Below are 9,188 nucleotides of genomic sequence, written 5' to 3' on the forward strand. Positions count from 1 at the left end.
CAAGGACCAGATAAGTAAAGTGTTGCGTTACGTAAAAAATGACGAAAATGGAGTGAAGGTGGAGGAGTCGTTTCTCCGCTTCATCGAGACAGAGAGTAAAAGCGCAAAAGAAATTTCTGAACTGATTTTGAGAGAACTGGAGAATGAGAGGATTCAGCTTGTCAAATGCCTAGCAAATAGTTACCAATGTCGCTATTATGGCAGGTCACCGATCGAGTGTGCAGAAACGCATCTCCGAAATTAACCCAAAAGCTCTATTTGTGCCATGCACAAACCATTCACTAAATCTGGCTTGTATATATGCAGCTTGTGTAACGGTTCATTCTGTTAAATTTCTTCACTCACTGGACCGGTTATTCTCGTTCTTTTCTGCATCTACACATCGCTGGGACGTTTTGATGCAATTGATGGGTCTAAGTATCAAGCTAGCTGTGGAAAATAGATGGAACAGTCGAGCAGGTGCTGTAAATGTTATGATAAAAAAAATTATTGGAAGTTGCCAATGCCCTAGAACAGCTCACGGAAGAAGGAGAAAATGTAACCATAAGATCAGATGCATCTTTCATTCTCAACTCGGTATTGTCATTTCCGTTACTTTTATTCCTAAGACTTTGGAAAACTATTCTCCCATAAATCAATGATGCCCAGAAGTATCTTCAAACAAAAGGGCTGAATCTGCAACAAAGTTTTGTCAGGCTGACAGCGTTGAGAGATTGCTTTCTTCAGAATAGAGAAAAAATGGTGGACACTGCAATAGACAGGTAAAAAAAACAAAAAAAAACAAAAAAACTCTGCTCTGAAATGGAGATAAGCATGGGGCGTCGTGTCCGCAAAAAAGAAACGAATGGATGGTGAAGGATTGGCTGATGCAGCACTTGAGTTTGATACTGAGTTGAGACGGGAAATGCTGTCAGTCATAGGAAGGTTGACTGAATAAAATATATTGCAGATTTAAAAAAGTTCACGATCTTGCAAGTAAATACGCTTTTCTTACACCGTCAAATTTGCTTGATGATAATTATGATTGTTAGCTTGGTGAAGTTGACGAAGATATAGAAAAAGAGGAATTCATTGTCAAAAGGAAGAGATTACAGCATTTTGTGAAAGCTTCAGGAAAAGACAAAATCAATGCATCTCTTAAACTTAAGATGCCACCTTGGAGATTCCGTCCCTAATATTGTGATCTTGCCGTGTATTTTTCTTACCCTAGCTTTTAGCATTGCCATCTGTGAGTGCTCCTTCCTGAAATTGAGCTTATAAAGAATTACCTTCGATCTTTGGCAATCCTCTCTATGGAGAGAGAATTTGTCGATGGAGTTAATTTTGGTAGTTATTGATAACATTGCCAAAAAAAAAAAAAGCGCGAAAAGTCTGTTTGTAAATTTTCAAACAACATGCAGCAGCTCTATCACAAGAAATAAACTTACAGCATTATTTACTATTTATAAATAAATTTATTTAAAAGATATTAAAACTATTTTTAAAGGGGTTAAAACATTAACAACAACAAAGTAAATGAAAATGATTTTATCATTTCATAACATTTTCAGGTTTTCAAATGTTCTCATTTATATTTATATGAAAATAATGTTTTCTAAAATATGACTCTTCATTTCTTAAATTTTGCGCTTAAACCGAGCGATTATACACACGGACATCAAACGACACCGAAGACGTTTTTTTAAATTTTGTTTTCTCTTCGGGAGAAAAAGAAAAGAAAACTGCATCGAACTGTACTCTCCTTGATAAAACCATGTTTTTGGCGAAAATTCGGTCTTCTTTTTCTTCTTCTTCAACAACAACAATAACAACAACTGTAAATAAATTTCAGGTTTTCAAATATTCTCATTTAAATGTATTATTATATTTGTTTGTGTAGCCAATTAATTTAACATTTTTTTATAATTTGAATTATACTTCTTTGTTTTGAAAAATATTTGGTTTCCTTTGTTTACATATCCAGTCTTTATTTACTTGTTTACGTATTCAATTAGTTTAATTTTACAAGCTTATAAGACAGTGGCTTCATAAACTGAAATTAACTCTCTGCATCCACAACCCTTATCCTAGAACGGGGAGTGCTCTATACTGAAATTCCTTTAAACTTGCTGCTCTATCTCCAGTGAATATAGCCACTCAGAAAGTAAACACACACACACACACACACACACACACACACACACACACACACACACACACACACACACACACACACACAGGAACCTTAAAACAAACTTTCTGACGCTTTTATCTACTTATTTAAGAATCATGAAACAAACTTTGTTTTTTTTTTTCAAAGTATATTGGTACATTATATTGCATGCCTATAAAATTATTGATATAAATATAGTTTGTTTATTAATTCATGTTTTCTCACTTTTTCCCCCAAAATTCCTGTTGTTGAGTTAGCACTTGCTAACTGGTGACCCATTTAGAACATTCTTATTTTTATTCACGTTTTCTATTCGTTCAAGCAGCTGCTTTCATTGGTGACAGGAAGGTAGAGATTAAAACAACTAAGGCTACCATTCATTGAGTCTAGTAACTGCTGATTAAACCACCTGCCTTCTTTCCTAATGACCCCGACGCATGTTTCTGAACGCCTACAGTAGAAATGATTAATTTCTTTTAAAAACCTTCCACATTTTTGTTTTTATTATTGTTTCAATCTAAAAAATGATCTCCTCGAAGCCGGTCTTTTTAAGGAAAAGAAAAACGATAGTTATTGTTGCAACCAATGGTAATTTCGTTTACGTAAATTGAATAAAATAATATTTTGCTCTTTTATTGAGCACTATCAACAACCTCGTAATATTTAATGAATTTTAGATTTGTATATTTTTAACCTGGAATATTAAATTACCATCACACACACACACACACACACACACACACACACACACACACACACACACACACACACACACACACACACACACACACACACACACATATATATATATATATACATATACATATACATATATATATATATATATATATATATATATATATATATATATATATATATATAATAAAATGACTGCAGAAATTCCCCTCAGGATCAAAGTATCATAGGTTTGCAATAACAGACGCCACGTAAAGATTTAATACATCTAGTCTAATATCCAATATATTTTGTAGCTTTCGAATACCATTTTAGACACATTCAGTCATGATAATAAAATAATTCTACATTGCATCCGACCAGCGACACAATCACAATCACAATATCTTTAGAGGAAGGAGTCCCCACTTTTCTCTCTAACTATTTAGTCCTAACACTGCTACCAGTTGTCATCGGGACCAATTCTACATTTTCCACAGATACTGTGATTTCACTCATCATAATTGGCTCATAGACATAACATAATCTGATTTCTGATTCATAAATAATAACGGCTCCCTTTCCAAAATTCATCCATTCTGATTGACTGAGCGCTGAAAATTCTCATATTCCAGAATTTTATTCTTATAAACAAACAGTTACTAAAATTAATACATGGTATCATTAAGAGACATATATATATTTTTTTTTTGCACAGCGTCAAGTTCATTACATGCTTAGATTATTACAGTAGTGTTTCTGTGTGTCTGTGTGTGTACGATACAAATCACTTTATTACTTGCTTTAACCACACTGAGCCACAGCAACATGTGGCCGGGTACAGCTATTTAAATATAAAGTATTCACATTAGTCATTGAAAAAAAAGGAACTAAAATAAAAATAGGCTAAATTAAATAATTCATAGATGTTAATAAAAAATGGTGCTTATGCATTTATGTTACCGTGCTATTTTATAATATTGTATTTAAAAGTTATTACAGTCGTGTGTGTGTGTTACAAATCACTCTAATATATATATATATATATATATAATCTATACAGAAGCATTTTTTTTGTTTGTAAGAAATCGTCAGATTAAAATGTATATATATATATATATATATATATATATATATATATATATATATATATATATATATATTACTTGATAACAAAAGTAAAGCAGAGGGAATATGGTGAAGAAAAAGGTGATTACACGTGAATGGATTTTTATTTTTTACACACACACACACACACACATATATATATATATATATATATATATATATATATATATATATATATATATAAATGTAAAGTTGGTTCGTTCTAAAAGAATAAAACCATATTTCTACGTTACCAATTTATTTGAAATTTTCAGACAACCCATTTTTAGAGTCGAGGTATGTTTTTATGTTATTAAAATAAATTTTCCTAATTAAAATTAAAATATTAAATAAAATAAATATATTTTTTTAACCGTTACTGCGAATCTGCTCTGTTGATAAAACTGAACTTCCGGTTCGATTCATTTCACAGCCACGAAATATGTTTTTTTTGTTTTGTTTTTTTATTTATCGAGTTAACAGAAAATGAAACAAAACAAAAAAAACATATTTCATTTGTTTATCTTCCAAATTTTTTAATTTACACATCTTTTCTTTATTATATAAGGCAAAAAAAAAAAAGTTTGTTGCTTGCTTTTGAGTTTTTTTTGTTTTTCTATATAAGATTACTTATGCAGAGAGTGATCCGTGCTGAAATAATGTTATTATTTAAAAAGTCATTCTTAACATGGGGAGGTAAGGATGTTTTGTACCTATTCTGTACTTTAACCTTACAATTGAATAAATAAAAAAAAACATATCGTAAAACGTTATTTAAACGTGGAAATATGATTAAAAAAAATAGCGTGGATCGCTCTCTGCATTAGCACCATTTTTATTTATTGCGGACTATTATTCTCATCTTTATTAGTTGTTGTTTCACGAATTTTCGGCCAACTATTCCTCTGGCCTTCATGAAAAGAAGTTTTTTTTATAAATGTTCAGTAACTTTTTCCTTTTATTATTCTTAAAGAGTAAAACTTTTCTTATTCATGAAAGGAGTTAAGCCTACGTAAATAAATAAATAAATGTTTGTACACGTGACAAATTATCAATAAATGGTTTAGTTACTTTTTTAAAAAAATGTTTGTAAAAGTGCGAAAGGCGAGGTTGTTGTATACTCCCATGCTTAATTTCTATACTTATAGGTTTTTGGAATTTTTTTTCACTGGATTATTATTGATTGGACACTAATTAAACAGATTATTAAAAAAAAAATGTAAAAAAGAAATCATTATTTCGACATTTGAAAGTGGTGCTCACTTTTTAGTTACAACGTTCTGATAAATCAGTCACCCAATTTTGTAAGCAATAAAAACGCGGTATATCAAAACCATAGAAAGTAAAAATAATGAGTCTCTACCACATTTGTAAGTCAGAAATATATTTGTTTCTCAAAGAAAAAAAAATAGAGAGAACAAGACTATTTTTTATTGTTTTCATGAAAATAAAGTTTCGAGATTTTTAATTATTTTTTTTTTTTTTTTACTTATTTAGTCAGGTTGTGTGTTTTTTTTTAATTGTTTTTGTGAAAGGTGAGTTTTTTTTCAAAACTTTTGTTTCTTTTTAATTTTTTTAAAGTATTATAAATTTCACTAACATGCTGGAGAAATGTTTAATAATTTGGTATTTTTTTAGATTAGGTCCACCTCCACAATTTTCCTTTCAATGACGACATTTATAGGTTTCCGAGTATGCTGAACACGCAAATTGCATTGAAATTTTGCGGAAATAAATAGTTGTATTATGCATTGTATTCTTCGGCGGCCATCTTTTTACGTGCACACGCGCCATAAACAAATACACACACGTAAAAAAGATGGCCGCCAAAGATTACAATGCATAATACAACTTTTTATATCTTGATAACTACTTATTTCTGCAAAATTTCGATGCGATTTTCGTATTCAGAATAGTCGAAAACCATTTCAAGTCGTCATTTAAAAGAAAATTGAGGAGGTGGACCTAATCTAAAAATTTACCAATAATTTGGAATCCCGTACGCCGTACGCCTCCCGATACATTGCTTCGTCAACATGCGACCATTTTATATCTCCCGAAGACACTTCCGTATTTAGAAAAAATAAATAAATAAATAAATAAAAAGTGACCGATTTACCAGAACGTTGTAACTAAAAAGTGAGTACCCCTTTCAAATGTTGAAATGATTTTTTTTTTTTTTTCAATTTTTTTTCATAATCTGGTTAGTGTTCAATCAATAATAATCCAGTGAAAAAATTTCAAAAAACCTATCAGTATAGAAACTCCATCAGTCCACCACGTAAGTAAATAAATAAAAAATGTTACGTGCGCATGCGTTAGCCTTGACTAGGGGGGTACTAAGGGAACGACCATTAAATAATTCTGCGGGTCGCCATGGAACTCAACGCCCAAGGAGTACCAAAATAGTTTTCATGATCTGAAGAAATATTTTTTTTTCGAAGAGTGGGTGATCACTTTTCCATGTAAATTTAACTTAAAATGAGCACCCACTTTCTGGCCACCTAAGGAAGGGGCATTTATTTTCGTGTTTATTGGCTTAAAGGTTTTTTGACAAGGCAGTTTGGTACGTGAATGCATATTTAACAGTTTTCGTTTATGCTCACGCATAGCATAAACAAAGGCTACGTCTGTGAAATGGAAAATAGTCCCAGAGTTCAGGGGTTAATACCATGCAAAAGAAATCAAACAAAAAGACTTTTTAGCCAAGAAACACACAGAAAGAAAAAAAAAATAGCATCCATTTTTTTTCTATCGAATTCATTTGCTGTTTTTATTGAAAACTATTTTCCCCCGGGTTTTTGATATAATTTTCCATTAAGGGCTGTGCGTCTCATGTTCGTAAATAACAAAAATTTTTTTGTAGATTTTGGTGTGCTAAAAACGAATCTGCAAACCGTTTCTGTCGCAAAATAATAGTTTTTATGATATGAAGAAATTACTTTTTCGAAAAAGTGGCGATCACTTTTCCATGTAAATTTAACTTAAAATGAGCACCCACTTTCTAGCCACCTGAGAGAGGGGGGATTTTTTCCCATGTTTATTGGCTAAACAGCTTTCGTTTATGCTTACGCATAGCGTAAACGAAGGCTACGGCTGTTAAATGGAAAATAGTCCCAGAGTTCAGGGGTTATTACCATGCAAAAGAAATCAAACAAAAAACTTTTTAGCCAAGAAACAGAAAAATGCCCCTCTCTCAGGTGGCCAGAAAGTGGGTGCTCATTCTAAGTTAAATTTACATTGAAAAGTGATCACCCACTTTTCGAAAAAGTAATTTCATGAACGTCATGAAAACTTTTTTTTTGCTACGTAAACGGTTTGCAGATTCGTTTTTAGCACACCAAAATCTACAATAAAATATTTCGTTATATATGAACGTGAAACGGGCCTTAAAGTAAAATAATACCGGATTTTTTTGAGCAGATTTGCCGTTTAGTTGTACAAATATCCTCAAACCAGGTAATCACTAAAAGGGACTTTTAAAAGTCGTCACCTGTATCGAGCAAAAGTTTAAAACCACCGATTATATGCCAGCCTACATCATGGTAACATATATTGAGTGAGTTCCTAACAGTATTTTGTATAGTTTTTTAGTTTAAACTGATTTTCCCAAAATTTCCCCAAACTTAACGTGTTCGATACAGTCTGCCACCATTTGTATTTTTCAGATATACCGATAAACATTGAATGTTTTTGAACCGATTATACATTACATAAAAACACTGAAATCTTATCCAGTTAGGTAGAACACTTACTTTTCTTGCCTTTGATAACATTTATTTGTTATATATTTATTTTTTGACAACTTCTTTGTATCTGTGTTTAGTAATATAAACCCTTTTCATTTAATGTAACGTTTAGTCGGCTCGAAAAACAGTGTTTATTGGTGTATTTGAAAGCTACAAATGGTGGTGGACACTGTTGATTATTTTAAGTTAGAGAAAGTGAGTTAAAACTAAAAAAACTATACAAAATACTGTCAGAAACCTACCGATTATGCCAGCCTATGTCATGGTAACATATGTTCAGTGAGTTTCAGGCACTGTTTTGTATAGTTTTTAGTTTTCAACTTACTTTCCCAAACTTAACGTATTCAACAGAATCCGTGACCATTTCTGTTTTTTGAGCCAATTAAACATTTTACATTACATAAAAACACTAAACAATTATCCAATTAGGTAGAAACGTAAATTACCTTACCTTTGCTTTCATTTATTTGTTTTTGGACGACTTTTTTGAATCTGTGTATAGTAACCCCCCCTCCCCCCACCATCAACCAAATATTAATTACTAACTCACATTTTTTAAAACAACAACAACAAAAAAAGCATTTAGCGTTTCAACATTTTTGCTACGTTCGGCTTAATCCACTGATTGTTGGTCAAATCCAAAACATGAATGATTGACAGAAACTCTCGAGAATCCAGATCAAATTCTGCAAGAGTACCATTTTTTTCAGTTTCGCCTTCTTTTTCACTTTTTGCAGTGGATTGCTGTACTAATATAAGAAACATGCATTTTCTCCTTTATTAAATTTTCCCATTACACCAAATTGAGCCACTGCAACGCGTGGCAAGGTACAGCTAGTATATATATATAAGTTCAAGTATATTGATAACATAAACTAAAATCAATATTTTTTAAGAGCCTAATACATGAGTAGAGCTTTTATAAGTAAAATTATATAAACCTGATAAGGAGTCTAAGCAGATCAATCAATGCTTCGATATTAACATGTCATTATCAGGACTTTTGCTTCGCTCTCTCTCTCTCTTTCTCTCTTTATGCCCCTCTGTGTGCGTGTTTATTATCAATCGAAGGTAATACAGAAAGAATAGAATAAAATTATTGGAATATAAAAAAAAACAAGAATATCACCAAAGTATTAATATTAGTTAATCCATAGAGATAAAGATAGAGAAAATGAGTGGAGAGATATATCGAGCAGAAAGAGACTAATTTGGAATTTTGATTTTTTTTTATATATATATTTAACTGCCCTTACAAACTCACCTTTTTTATTCAAACAATCTAATCCAATCCCAGTGAACGATCCAACATATCACGTTTTTGTTCTAATAGTCCCCCACAGACACATATATAAAATCTAAATTGTCTTCAAATCCTATTCCTAATAAAGAATTCGCATATTGGTATTCAAGTTTACAGCTGTTTCCAGATTATGTTTATTTTTAGTTATTGAAAATAACACAAAATTATTAGTAGTAGCGTCCTTTGTCAAAACAGGATTTCA

This window comes from Euprymna scolopes, chromosome 13 (genome assembly GCF_053919585.1).
Source record: "Euprymna scolopes isolate OS-2025 chromosome 13, ASM5391958v1, whole genome shotgun sequence".
Taxonomy (NCBI): Eukaryota; Metazoa; Mollusca; class Cephalopoda; order Sepiida; family Sepiolidae; genus Euprymna; species Euprymna scolopes.